The sequence below is a fragment of the Heterocephalus glaber genome, unplaced genomic scaffold, assembly GCF_053883595.1.
Source record: "Heterocephalus glaber isolate CG9 unplaced genomic scaffold, H.glaber_assembly_v1.0 deba00000546, whole genome shotgun sequence".
NCBI lineage: Eukaryota > Metazoa > Chordata > Mammalia > Rodentia > Bathyergidae > Heterocephalus > Heterocephalus glaber.
The window spans coordinates 5,835,419-5,851,130 of NW_028258147.1; positions in this window are offsets into that span (position 1 = coordinate 5,835,419).

The window sequence follows — 15,712 nt, forward strand, 5'->3', positions numbered from 1 at the left end:
GGTAGTTCTTGCCTACCCTGAATTCACAAATATTTTCCCTTATAATTTCTTCTTAAAGTTTTATACTTTTAGGCTTTCTTCTTTAGAGTTATAGATCCCTTCAAGTTATTTTCATGTATGGAAAAAAAGGGTTGAGGTTAATTTTTTATATACGGATACCAGGTGTTCTAGTGCTGTTTGCTGCAAACACTATCTCTTCCTCGGCTCTTGAATTGAGTTTATATTCTATAAAATGCTAATGTTAAATAATCTTTCAAAACTCAGTGGACCATATATGTGTGGTTCTATTTCTAGATTCTCTGTTTTATTCCAATGATCTATATGTCTTTCCTTACACCAACACTGCCTTGATTACTGTAGCTTTAGAAGAAGTCTTAAAATTAGATACTAAACGTCTTCCAACACTGTTTTTGTTTTTGTTTTTGTTTTTAACTTTTCTAGGTCCTTTGTACTCCTACATCACTTTTAAATTTCAATATCCAATTCTTCATTTATAGCAAGTATATACACAGACCTGAATTTTTATATATACCTCTTGTTTTCTAATCCTGCTAAATTCAAATACAAGTTCTAGGGGTTCCTAGAGATTTCTTAGTATTTTCTCTGTAGATGATCATTTCATCTACATATAAGGATTTTGCTTCTGCCGTGCCAATCCTATCCTAGTTGTGTCATTTTATTGCCAGACTATTTTGGTGGGGACTAGGTTTCAAAGTTTAATGGACAGATAAAGAGTAAGCATATCTGCCCTTGTTCCCCACCTTAAGGAGAAAGCATTGTATCTTCTCCATTCATATAAGGCATTCTCACTGGAAGTATGGAGTACATGTCTTTAATCTGTTGAGAAGGTTCTGTTCTACTTCTAGTCTCCTGATAGCTTTTACCATGAACAGCTGTAGAATTTAGTCCAATACTTTTTCTCCAACTACTGACAGGATCATATGGCTTTTTCCTTTCCTCTGTTTAAATGATGACTTTTGGGGGTGGATCTTCCAATGCTGAACCAACACTGCCATCCCTATAAAAAAACCACTTTCTACATCCTGCCAGATCTGACTTCTAATAATTTGTTTTGTTAAACAAATTTCTATCTATGTTGATACTTTTTTCTTCTATTTTCTTTATCCAGTTTTAGGATTAGCACAATGTTGAGTTCCTAAAATGAGGGGAGAAGTGTTCCTTCCTTTTTCTGCTTTAATTGTTTGATATAATTTATCAGTTAAAATGTTTATGAGCCTGCTGTTGTCATATAGGTAGGTTTTCAAGCTAGGAATATACTTTCTTTAATAGGTGCTATTCAAATTTTATATTTCCTTCAGAGTTAGTTTCATTAATTTGTCTTCCAAGTTACTTCTTAGAAGTTGTCCAATTTATTTCAAAAAAGATTTTTGTAATATGCTTTCTATATCCTTTTGAATTCTGTAAAATCTGAGGAAATGTCTCCTAGATCTTAATATTGTAATTTTAAAAATGTATAACTGATATTGTGTAACAGGAAGAAAAGGTCTAAAAGACCATGGGAATTGGGAGGGGTAGGGGAAGGGAAAAAAGGGAAAGGAAAAAATATAAGAAGAAGAAAAAAATTGGAAACAAGGTCTTTTCAAATAGGGAAGGGTGGAGGGGGTGAAGGGAGGGCAAGGGAAGGGGAAAATAATAAGAACCAAGAGACTCATGTAATGGTAGAAGATCCCAATGATGAATGTAACTGTGTTTTATACCTAAAATGTCCCAATAAAGTTAATGGGGGAAAAAAAAACTAGACCTGTATCTCTCACCATGCACTAAACTAAAATCAAAATGGATTAAAGATCTAAATATTAAAATAGAAATGCTGAACCAGTTGGAACAGAGGTTAGGTAGAACTCTTGAAGACATCGGTGTAGGAAAAGATTTTATGAACAAAACCTCAGTTGCCCGTGAACTAGCACAAATAATCAACAAGTGAGATCTCTTCTTATCAAAAAGCTTCTGCACAGCAAGAGAAACCACCAGCAGTGTGAAGAGACAACCCACAATGTGGGAAAAATTCTTCACCTGCCCTTCCTCAGACAAAGGTCTACTATCTTGAATCTATAAAGAACTTAAAAAGATCAGACCTCCCAAATTTAAAGACCCAATCCAAAAATGGGCAACTGAAATGAATAGACATTTCTCAGACAAGTAAGTAGAAATAGCAAATAAATACATGAAAAAATGTTCAACATTACTGGTCATTCAAGAGATGCAAATGAAAACAACACTGAGATTCCACCTCACTCCAGAAAGAATGGCTGCTATCATGAAATCAACCAATAACAAATGCTGGCCGGCCTGTGGGGAAAGAGGAACCCTGCTCCACTGCTGGTGGGCGTGTCGACTGGTGCAACCACTGTGGAAATCAGTATGGAGATACCTCAAAGAACTAGGACTGGAAGTCCCATTTGACCCCACCATTCCACTGCTGGAGATCTTCCCCAAAGAATTAAAAGAATCATACCACAGTGATATATGTGTGCCCATGTTCATAGCAGCACAGTTTGTGATAGCTAAAACTTGGAAACAGCCCAAATGCCCATCAACTGGAGACTGGATAAAGAAAATGTGGGTTTTTAAATAAAATGGAGTACTACTGAGCCATAAAAAATGAGAAGTTAGAGACATTTATTGCTAAATGGATGCACATTGAAGCAGTGCTCTTAAGTGAAATAAATAGGACACACATGTATAAATACCAAATAGTTTCTCTGGTGTGAAAAACTGAAAGTGTAAATGAGGACTAAAATGTATGATAGGTAATGTGAAATAGGATTTAAAGGGGCAAAGGGGAAGGAGGTGGGAGGGCTAGGGGAAAGGATAGAAGGGAATGTGATTAATATGAGAAAATGGAAAAATAGGAACAAAATCTTTATAAATAGGGAGGAATGGAGGGGTTGAAGGGAGGGCTGGGCAAGGGTGAAAAATAAGAACCAAGAGAGATTATGTAGAGGTGCAAATTTCCAATGATGAATGTCATTATATTGTGTACCTAAAATGTACCAATGATTAGAATGAATAATCGATAATGCAAAATAGGAAGAAAAGTTCCAAAGGGGTAGGGGTAGTGGGAGGGGCAGGGGAAAGGAAAGAAGGAAAAGGAAAAATGATGAGAAATGGAAAAAATGGAAATAAAGTCTTTGTAAATAGGGAAGGGTGGAGGGGGTGAAGGAAGGGCTAGGAATGGGGGAAAAAATAAGAACCAAGATGCATCTTGTAAAGGTACAAGTTCCCAATGAGAAATGTAATTGTGTTGTATACCTAAAATGTACCAATAAAAGAATTTTAAAAAAAAGAAAAAAGAAAAAGGGGCCAACTCCAGAAAAAGAAAGAAAGTGGTAAAAGTGTGTATATATGATAATACAGCTTCACAATAACTAAAGAAAAAGCGATGGAACTTAGCTTTCTTCCTCTGTGACAGTTTCATTCTCAGGCTGCCTCACAACAATGTAATCTATTGGTTTGGCAACCCCAGAGGAGGGCACCACAGTAAAAATTCTGAAATAATTTTTAACAGCTCAGCTTAGACACATGCCTTTCCCTGACCACTAAGACTCCAATGACCAGGGCCAGGTCCCAGACCATCCATGAATCTGAGCAAGGACAAGGTAGCATTAGCCCCACACTGAAGAACACTTCCCAACAGGAGAAAAGGGGCGGGGGCTGGGGGCTGGGATATGGCTCTGTGGTTGAGTCTTTACCCAACATGCTCAGGACCCTGGGTTGGTTCTGTAGCACCACAAAAAGAAGGAAAAATATGAGGATCTGATAATAGATTTGGCGACTCAGCAAGCAAAGACAGTAGAAGACTATTGTGCTACTTTTGGAATCAGAAGAAAACTGGTATTTTGTTTTTAATCTTTAGAAAGACTATCATATTTTTTATTTTCTGCTAGAAGAACACCAAGGCAATATTCTCTATGCATAGAGGTGGAAAGAGGCATTCTTTGGCCATTGTACCAACTTTCGCTAAGATGGATTGGAGAAAAGCTAAGGGAGATGCCATCTAAGCAGAACTCTTTTTTTTGCCAAAGCAGAAGGTAGTTCGTAGAAAGAAGTGGAGGTAGATTTGGTCTTGGAGGGGATTAGTATAGTCCCTTGAGGGAAATAACAGAGCAAGTCAGCTACAGAGGAATAAAGGATCTTGGCAAAACTGAGCATGGGTGAGATTTCGTGAAGGGACCATGCCAAGACATGGGGATGGCTGACACATCTGTGGGGTTGCTTCTTGTGCCATGTGCACACAAAATTCAGGATACAACTATTGTACTTCTGAAAGTCTGACCTATTTTGCTTGATGATAAATCACTTGAAATACTTTTATATGAATTTATGAAGTAAAATCCAGACATTGTGTGAATTTTTAAACCAGATACAAATTTCTTGCTTGCAATAAACTCTTCAGACTGTCTTCACTCTCTCCTTCGTGGAAATTCAGATTTCTCCTCTGCCATTAGAGGGCTTTGGTGGAAACCTTTGAGAAGTACCTCTTTAAGGAGTAAGGACTGGGGAATCAGGGATGTTCCTGGGTTTTTCAAATCTGTGTCCTGACAATTTGCCAGAAGAAGCCAGTCAAGAATTCTGAATGGTGAGCCAGGGACTTAGCTCAGTGGCTCTGTTGTCTGCCTCACAAGTGTAAGGAACCGAGTTCAATCCCCAGTACCAAAAAAAAAAAAAAAAGGAATTCTGAATGGCAAGGTCTGGGATTCTGAGGACGGGGCTAATATCTGTCAGGGTTGGCAGAATCAATGTAAGAATATGCATGAGGCACTGGGGTCCAGGGGTTGCTCATACAGACCCTCAGAGCAGCTGCTTTCCTGGGTGATGTCTCATGTGGAGAGTATGGGAGGATCCTTCCCTGACCTGAAGTCTGGATTAGGGTTCCTTGGTAGCGGTAGGAAACTGGGGTTCATGGAGAGGCAGAATCATTTCTAGGGTCAGAGGAAGTTCATCTTGAAACAACAAGCTCTAGTGAGCTGGCTTTTTGCTTTAGCATTGATGGAATGGAGATTTGGAGCTGAGAGATTTTGAGGTCACAGGTTAAATAAAATATGGAAGCACCACAAAGGGTTGTAAAAATATAAAGGCATCTTAACAGCAAAAGAAATGAAAAAGACAAAATGGAAATGATAGTCCTACCCCAGGAAAAAAAGTCTATTTGCTAGCACCTGGTCTTATGTGTGTATGTAAGTGTTTTTTTGTTTGTTTGTTTTGTTTCTAAATTCTTTTATTGGTACATTGTAGGTATACAACACAATTACATTTCTCATTGGGAATTGTACCTTTACATAATGCATCTTGGGTCTTATTTTTTCCCCATTCCTAGCCCTCCCTTCACCCCCTCCACCCTTCCCTATTTACAAAGACTTTATTTCCATTTTTTCCATTTCTCAGCATTTTTCCTTTCCCTTCTTTCCTTTCCCCTGCCCCTCCCACTACCCCTACCCCTTTGGACCTTTTCTTCCTATTTTGCATTATCCATTATTCATTCTAATCATTGGTACATTTTAGGTATACAATATAATGACATTCATCATTGGAAATTTGCACCTTTACATAATCTCTCTTGGTTCTTATTTTTCACCCTTGCCCAGCCCTCCCTTCAACCCCTCCATTCCTCCCTGTTTATAAAGATTTTGTATCCACTTTTCCATTTTCTCATATTAATTCCATTCCCTTCTTTCCTTTCCCCTACCCCTCCCACTTCCTTCCCCTTTGCCCCTTTTCTTCCTATTTCACATTACGTATTATCCATTTTCGTCCTTATTTACACTTTCAGTTTCTCACACCAGAGAAACTATTTGGTATTTATACATGTGTGTCCTATTTATTTCACTTAAGAGTACCGCCTCAATGTGCATCCATTTAGCTATAAATGTCTCTAACTTCTCATTTTTTTATGGCTGAGTAGTACTCCATTTTATTTAAAAAACCACATTTTCTTTATCCAGTCTCCAGTTGATGGGCATTTGGGCTGTTTCCAAGTTTTAGCTATCACAAACTGTGCTGCTATGAACTTGGGCGCACATATATCACTGTGGTATGATTCTTTTAATTCTTTAGGGAAGATCCCCAGCAGTGGAATAGCGGGGTCAAATGCTATGTAAGTGTTTTTTACACACAGGCCACAAAAAATATTTTTCACAACCCACACCATTCTGAGGATCTGGGAGTCAGTGACAGACAGGATGGGTCTTCCTTTCCTGCACTGAAGTAGTATGAAAATTGCCCCGGAGAACTCCATTCAAAGACAGGCCAATTCCCTGATGCCAACTTGCTTAGTATTACTGGTTTGCCATTTCAATATTTCTGTATTTGAAGGGCTTATTGAACATAAAAGTGGATACTGTTAATATTTTAAATATTACTTGTATTAATTTAAATAAACTGTGAGCTGTATGTATTATAAAGACCTGTATTGTATTTTCATCTTAAAATAAAAAGCAAAACAGAGACCAAAAGACCAGCTCCTGGCCATCAGCAGGAGATCTGCAGCCTGACCACAAGATGTCCAAGGACACTGCCTTTTCTGTCTCTCTTGGTCGGGGCCCCTCTGGAAATTCTAATCAGTAAGTCTTGATTATCAAGGTGGATTTTAAACAACAGAGAACAAGAAGGGGTGGAGTGGAATGGAAGAATTAAATTGACAATATAAATTCTCTCAGCAAAGCAGTTGAAAAAAATTAAATAATTACAAACCCGAAGGCCAAAAGAAAAAGAGAGAGAGAAAAAACACGATGCACCTGGAGCCTTAGGTTCTGAAAATACAATTTGCACATAGAGAGTGGAAGGTCCTTTGGCAAAGGGGTCAGGGGCTGAGGACTCACTGAGGAACAGAGGACCGTTGCCCTGGAGACGGTCTTAGCTTGGAAGTGGCAAAGAGGAAATTAACAAGGGCTTGGGGGGGGGGCACTATTTAGGATGGTTGAAATCTTAGAAACCAGATCAGACTACATGAAAGAAATGTGTTTAAAGGGATAAATACAGATTTAACTGCTTTGAAAAATGAAAATAGGAAAAAGGCTATTCTCATTGTTTCTATTTAGTAATCAAGGGGGGTGATCAAACACTCAACTGATGTTATAGAGAAGAGGGAAATTTGCTAAGGGCACAAACTGGGATATACTTGTCTATCTCCTCACCTCTGCCCTAGAACATACTAGCAAAATGTGCTCTCAGAGAGCCACTGATAAAGAAATAAGAATAAAAATGAATTCCAGGGCCTCCTCCCTGGTGATAACAACTGCATGTGGCAGATGCAAAAGGAGAAACTCCAGAGCTAATAATGTACAATGCATGTGTATTAGCTGGACGTGTCAAGGCAAGGCAATGATCGAAGGGAATCTCTGACCGAGAGGCTTTTGTGTTAGAATTTAGTACAATTAGTCCAGACACCCTTTGCAAGATGGCTTGGGCTTTTGGTAATGAATTTGGGACCCTGAAAATCCAGAGCTAAAGAAGAAGCTCTACCTTGGTGATCTGGAGCAGGAAAGCCTGAGATAGATCAAAAGGCTTAGAGACAAGAGAAAATGGAGAGAACCAAGCCTGGGAATGAGCACAAAGGACATGCATGGAGCTATAGTCACCAGTGACAAGGGGAAGAACAAAGGAGTGGTTGGGTAACATATGAGAAGGGCCTGGACTGTTGCTAAAGGTGTACTGAAACTTTGGTTCTCAAAGTGTAGTCCCATTGATTAGCAGCAGCATCACCTGGGGACTTAAGTAAAACACAGCACTCAGTTTCCCCAAAGCAGCAACTGTGGGGACAGAATACAGCAATTTGTGTCTCAACAATCTCACAGCAATCCTGAAGCATCCTAGAGCTTGAGGAACATTCCATTGAAGCAGCCCTGGCTTGCCTTTAGTGCTTCATGGGTTCAAGCCTGCTGGGGAGCAGGGCTCCCTTAAAACCTCTGATCAGCCTAGATAAATGTTGTTATGGCTTGTGTCTAGATGTCCCCCCAAAGCCTCATGCAGTTGTAGGTGGGGGTTTTTCTGAAATGGCTAAATCTACAATGCGCGATTAATTCATGGTACAATGCTAGGCTCAAGGGCACTAGGATTAAGGGTGTGAGTGCTACCCGCCCTAAATAGTCTGGATATGATATAAAGGATAGAAAGAGCTGTGGTTGTCCCTTGTTGTTTTGCTATCTCCTGTCAGCTGCCATGAACTGTTGCCCCTCTGCCATGTGCCACCTTGCCTTGGAGCCAGCCAATTATGGACTGAAACCTTCACAAATTGTGAGCTAAATAAACCTTTCCTCTTTGAACTTTTAGTGTCGGGTATTTTGTCTCAGCAATGAGAGAAAAGTAACCAAAACAAGTAGAGAAGTGGAAAGACAGTAACGGAGCCACAAGGAACTGAATCTGAGTTTGACACAGTATTGGACTGATGGTGGGAGAAATTTTAAATGCAATTAGCCAGCTCATAGAAGAGAAGTGAGCTTGGCATGGTGGCATGCACCTGTAATCTCAGCACTTGGGAGGCTGAGGCAGGAAGATCAAGAGAGTTCAAGGCCAGACTGGGCTATATAGGGAAATTTAAGGCCAGCCTGGACTATGTAGTGAGACCTTATCTCAAAAAAAAAAAAAAAAAAAAGGACAAGGAGTAGATAAAACTGGTTTCAGAAATAGGATGCTGGGAAGAATCAGGATTCACTGATCATCTTTCCCCTCTAGGAGAACTAACAAACTGGAAAACTACAAGTTTGAAATGGAAAAATTAGCCCAATAACAGAATATAAACAAAGGCAATCTATGATCTTAATATGGAGCAGCTCTACAGATCAGAAGGCTCCTAAGAAATAGGAAAGAAACATTTTCAGCTAGAGATCAGGTAGTAAAGCAACAAGAAGTTTCAGACATCAGGAACCAAAAACATGCAGACATAATGGGATAGGGTCAGGGCACTAATGGAGAAGACTGTAAATGACTGTAATTTTCAGAACTGTGAAGCCATAAATTGCACTGGGAGAACTGCCTGCTATTAGTGTAGCACTCTCTGCTCTCAAGATGCAGCAGCTGCAGGCTTCGGAATTGGTTAAAATGATTCCTGGAAAAAGAAAGAAAATCGTATATGAAGGATTAGAGGTGGAGCCCAAAGCCCTGAAAAAAGGACCTGGACCATCACCAGAGGTGTGACTGTCCTCATGTTTCTGCAGTCCAATAATAGAGTTTTACAGCTAGAAACTCAAGGGCATAAAAAACAAACAAAGGGCCAGTTCTTATTACCATTAAACTTTGGTTTCATATGGAGGCAGAGAAGGGCTCCAGTTTGTGGGAATATAGACTATATACAGGATGTATACAGCAAACAAAACTTGCTCTGGAAAGGATCTTAGTTTTGGAAATGCAAGAAGGCCAACTAGGGATATAATAGGAGCTGAAGAAAAGACTGAAGAGACCCAGTGCCTTCTCCAAGTTCTAACCCCAGGAAAGGCTGACGCTCCAGTAGGAAATAAAAGATAAAATATTGAATCAAAATGAGGGGGGATTGAGGCACTAGGAAATCCAAGAATGAAAACTAAGCAAACAGGCAAGCCAGAGACAGGTGGCTGCTAGAGACCAAGTCCACGTAGTTTTCCTCAGCCACCCCTCCCTTTTTGGTGAATTTTTAACTTTATTGAGATATGACTGATGCATGAGAAACCACAAATTTTTCATTGAATATTTCAATGAACAAATATTTCATGCCATGAATTTCAACATGAAATCATCATCATATTCAAGACAGTAAACATATCCATCACCCTCCAAAATAATTGCCTTGTGCTCCTCTGTAATCCATGTCTCTTCCTTTCCCCCTACCCCTTCTCACCCCCATAACCAGTCTATTACTGATCTAATTTCTATCTCTATAGAGTTGTTGGCCTTTTTTGAATCATATAAATGGAACTGTGAGATATGTGCTGTTTTTGACTGATTTCTTTCGTTTAATGGAATGGTTATGAGACTCATACATGTTGTCGTATGTTAGTTTATTTTGTTTAATTACTGACTGGTATTCCATAATATGAAATCAACTACATAGCCATTAACTGTCTAATCATTTATTCATTTATATAGCCACTCATAGGCATTTAGGTTGTTTCTATTTTAGGCTATCGTAAATAAAGCCATTATTGGGCCAGGGATTTAGTTCAGTGGCGCCACACCTGCCTCACAAGCACAAGTCCTGAGTTCGATCTCTGGTACTGCAAAAATAAATAAATAAAGCCATTATTAAACATTCATGTACAAAGCTTTGTATGGATGTATTTCACATAGGAAGATACTGATGCTGTATTATTTGATTGGGGTTTGAATTGTTAAACTTTTGTTAAGAATTTTTGTGCCATGTTTATGATGGCATTGGAATATAGTTTTCTTAAAATGCTTAATGCCAATCTAACAAGATCAGTTGGGAAATGGTTCTTCCTCTTTCATTTTATGGAAAAATTTGTGAAGAATTGATAAAAATTATGATTGAAGTTATCTCAGCCTGGAGGGCTTTGAGGGGTGTTGGATTTGTGGAGGAGGGAGATTTTTAGGCTATAAACTCAATTATTTTAATAGATAACATGACAATTCTGGCAACCTATTTCATCCTGAGTGAGTTTTGGTAGTGTGTATCCTTGTCAGATTTGTTGGCATACTTTTTTTTGATAAATGTCATTAGCCTCTTAATGTCTGTAGAAGCAGTAATGATATCCCCTCACGTATTCCTTATATTAGTAATTTGTATCTTTCTCTTTTCTTCCTGGCTACAGATTTATCAACTTTATTGATGTTCCCAAAGAACCAGTTCTTAATCCCCTCAAAAAGAATAAGCTCTTAAGCAAGTTTCTGGGATGTTAGGCCTTTAATCCCTTATCACAAGAGCATTCCAGTCCCATGTCTAAAGGGACTCAGCTAACCGTGCAGGCAAAATTCTTAAGGAATAATGCTTAAATGTAAATTCACCATCCATCTGGATACATGAGACCCCTCTCCCCAGCAGGATTAATAAGGCTGGACTTCCTGATGCCAAGAAATCTAATTTTTCATTAACAATAAAAAACTACAGGTATCTTAGAACAATGCTTGAGATTACATATAATATGATTTTCTAGGCATGTTGGTGCTCCCAAGATGCTCCTCATTCTTTAACAGCCAAAGATTGGCACCATTAGTCAAGAAAAAAAAAAGAAAAGACAAAAATTACCAAAATACTAGGAAAAAAAGAAGAAAGATCCCACAAATATTGAAAGGATAACAAGGCAATATTACAAACAATTCTATTCCCCAGGGTTCAAAAACTTTGATAAAATGGACAATTTCTTTGAAAAATACAATAAAAATTTTTCTATAGAAGCAACAGATAAACAGTGTTCTGAGAACCCTACACCTATTACAAAAATTAAATTTGTAGTTGAAAACTTTTCCCTAAAAAGCTTCATGGCAAGAAAGTTTCACTGTAAATTCTACTAAATGTCTAAGGAAGAAATACGACTAACTCTATATACCATCTTCCTCAAATAAAAGACAGAACACTTCCTGGCTTATTTTTATGAGGCCAGCACTACCCTAAACACAAATATCACTCAAAGGCCTCTCAAGAGAAAACTAAAGGCAAATATCCTTAATAGACACAAAAATCTTTAACAAAATATTAGGAAATTGAATCTATCAACATATGAAAAGGATAATACATATGATTAAGTGGGATTCATATTAGGAATGCAAGTCTGGATCAACTTCAAAAATCAATATAGTTTGCCAAATTAATAGGTTAAATAAGGAAAATCATATGATCAAATCAGCAGATAGAAAAAAACCTCTTGACAACATTCAGTATCAATTCCTGATTAAAACTCTCAGAAATGTTATGCTTTAGATCTAGAATGTCTCCCCAAAATCCTCAGGGGTGGATTTTCCGAGGTGGGGCTTTTGGAAGTTGGTTGGATCATGGTAGAGCTACGGCTGGCTTCTGTAAGGAGGTGAGGCCTATTGAAGGCTGGTCAGTGGAGTGTGACCGACCTGGAGGGTGTCTCTCTCTCTCTCCCTGCTCCTCCCTTCTTTCTCTGCTTCCTAGCAGCCATGATGTGAAGGGCTTTCCTCTTTTCCATCCCCTTCACCATACTGTTCTGCATTTGAGCCATCCAACCATGGACCAAAACTTCTGAAACTGTGACCCCAAATTAACCCCTTCTCTTTTAATTTGTGAGCGTCAGGTATTGCATCTGTACATTGGAAGTTTGCATAGAAAGGCTGAGTTTTCTACTCAGTGATTATAAGAATGAAACAACTGAGTTGAGTCTTCACCTGCAAGCACTGGGAGGAAAATCTACTTCCAAGCTCATTTTTATTGGAAGTTTTGGTTTTATGAGTGAGTCCCCTGATTTTTGCTGGCTGTTAGCCAGTTTCTAGAGATTGCTCAACATCCTTGACATATGGTCCCCTTTATCTTCAAGCCAGCAACAGGGTATTAGATTCTTCTCATGCTTCAAGTTGTTGACTCATTTTTGGTGACCAGCTGGAGAAAATTCTGTTTTCAAGTGATTAGATCAGACTCCCAGATCATTCTCCACATCTGAAGATCAACAGTGCTCATAAAACATCAACTAATCCTGGGAGTAAAATCCATTCTACTAACAGTCCTAAAGATTATTCTGGTCATGTTCACTAGAAGGGCAGGAAATATGGTGGGTAATCTTTTAATTCTTCCTACCACAAGGACGTTTTATTTTTAATAAAATAACTGATTCATCTAGACAGCAAAACTAAATGTGTTTATACAACAGAGCTTCAAGATACATGAAGCAAACACTAATGGAACTAAAAGAATTAGACAAATTCACATTTATGCTTAGAGATCTCAGCCTTTCTCTGTAATTGGTAAAACAAATGGACAGAAAATCAGTTAAGATATAGAAGACTTGAACAACACTACTGACCAAAATGGCCTAACTGACATTTGCATAGCATATTCCCAATGATTTTAGAATGCCCACCCTTTTCAAGTTCATATAGTATAATCACTACTATAGATTGTATGTTGGAGCCCAGAACATTTCAATAAATGTAAAAAGATGAAAATCATACAAAATGTATTTCCTGACCACAAAAAAATTAACCTAAACTGTAGTAAAACCCATTATAGCAATTCTACCACGACATGGAGACATTCCAACTTTACGTTTGGATGTCAATATACAATGTTCTTTTGGTTTGATCAAAGAAATACTAATTCACTCACATCAGAATGGAAGTGAGTGCTGGAGAGGGTGACTCTCTGAGAGAAGATCCAAAACAGAGAGAGAGAAAGAGAGAGAGAATAATGAGTGTGCATCATTGTATAAATGGAGAGTCCTGCCAGCATGAGATTTGCCAGCATGAGATTTGAGAGACTCTACCTTTCTACCTAGCAGGAAATTTCAAAGAGGTAGCAAGCAGATACATGTGCTTAAGGGACATGGGGGTGGGTGAACTTTATCAGAATGCTTCAGAAGGAACAAACAAAGGCATAAAATGAGCTTTTTTTTTTTTTTAAAGGAAATAAGGCTTAAAAGGGTCTAAAACTAAATCAAATACCAACAGTTTTAATATGGTCTTCATAGCCAAATAGAAAGAAATTAAACAACAAATATAATTAATTCATCAATCAAAAATGAAATTGCAAGGGAAACAAAAAACTATTTTGAACGAATGACAATGAAAATGTGACATATCAGAATTTCTGGGTTGCAGCTAAGGTAGTGCTCATGAGGAAAATTATACCTGACCCAAGGAGAAGGATCTGACATTAGTGACCTAAGCTTTCACCTTTAGAAAAAGAAGAGCAAAAGTAATCCCAAAATGCATAAAAGTAGAAATAATAAGGATAAAATGATAGCAATGTTATATGTATATGTCCCAATACCCCATGATGAATATATTCATTTTATATCACAAACATACTGTACTAATAAAAATTTTTTAAATAAAAAAGATAAGAACAGAAATAAACAAAAAAGAGATACATTAGGGAAAATTAAACTAAGTGAAAAGTACTTCTTTGTAAGCTCCAACAAAAGTGACACACCTTAGTTGGCTAGATCAAAGAATAAAGAAGACATACCCCTGATATAAGGAATGAAAGGGGTCATCACCACAGATCCTACATGGATATGTTTGTGCCAAGAAATTTGACAACCTAAATGAAGTGAAAAAGTCCTTGAAAAATAGAATTTATAACTGACATCCCCCAAAAGTATTCACAACTTATATATGAGACAAGACATATACCCAGAACACATATAGAACTCTTACACTCATTAACAAGAAAGCGAACTACCCAAATTAAAAATAGACACAGGACTTGAAGAAATTTTCACAAAATGATAACTAGCCAACACACAAAAGATACACAATATCATTAGTCACCAGAGAAATGCAAGCCAAGCCACAATAATTTACTATTACATATCCACAAGAATGGCTACAATTTTTAAAAATGAAAATACTAAGTATTAGAGAAGATGTAGAGAAATTGGAACCCTCACATACTGTGGGTGAGAATGCAAAATGGTATAACTACTTTGGAAAACAGTTTAGCAGTTTACATTTACCCAGCAATTCCATTCCTATTTACACAAGAGAAGTGAAAATACATGTCCATATAAAGGCTTATACGTTAATATTCATAGCAGCTTTATTCATAAGAGCTAAAATCTGAAAAAATTCCAGTTGTCAACAGGTGAATAGATACACAAATTTCAGTATTTCTATATGCAGTAATAAAAAGGCACTAAGCATTGATGCTTATAGCAACATAGATAAGCCTTGAAAAACAGCATGTTGAGGTGATGGGTATACCCTGATTTGATCATTACACAGTGTATATAGGTATTGAAATGTCACATTTTCCTCTAACATATATCATTATTAGAGCCAATTAAAAATAAAAATATGTATTTTTACAAAACAATATGATGAACAACAATAATTATGCCATATGAATCTATATAGAAGAAATTCTAGAAAATGCAAATTTAATTTACAATAACAAAAGTAGATCAGCGGTAGCCTCGGACTAGAGTAAGATGTGTTGATTGGACTGGACCAAAGGGAAAAAAAATTTATTTTGGTACCGGGGATCGAACTCAAGTCCTTGCGCTTGCACAGCAGGTGGTAAACCACTGAGCTAAATCCCCAGCCCACAAAGGGAACATTTTAAGAGAGAATTGATTGCAATTGTGGCTACATGGGCATACATTTGTCAAAATTCAGTGAATTTTATGCTGGAAATTGGTGCATTTTATTGCTTGTACGTCATAATTCAGTAAAGTTCAGTGTAAACAATCTTCCTACAAGGAAAATTACAGACCAAGATAGTTTCACTGATTTCTATTAAACATGAAGGAAGAAATAATGCCAATCTTACTCTCTTTCAGAAAATAAAAGAGAACACTTCATTTTAGGAAACCAGCAATGCCTTGACACTGAAACCACATACATCACAATCAAACTCCATACCGTATCCCTTATGAGCATACATATATAAACATAGACAAAATATTAATAAACTTAATGGAAAGGACAGTATATCACAACTAAGTGAGTTGATCCCAACACTGAAAGGTTGGCCTAACATTTGAAAGTCAATTGATATAATCAATATATTTAGAGAATAAAAGGGAAAACATAACATAACTGAGGCACTCACTTACTTAAAGGATATATCATAGCCATACAGAATGTT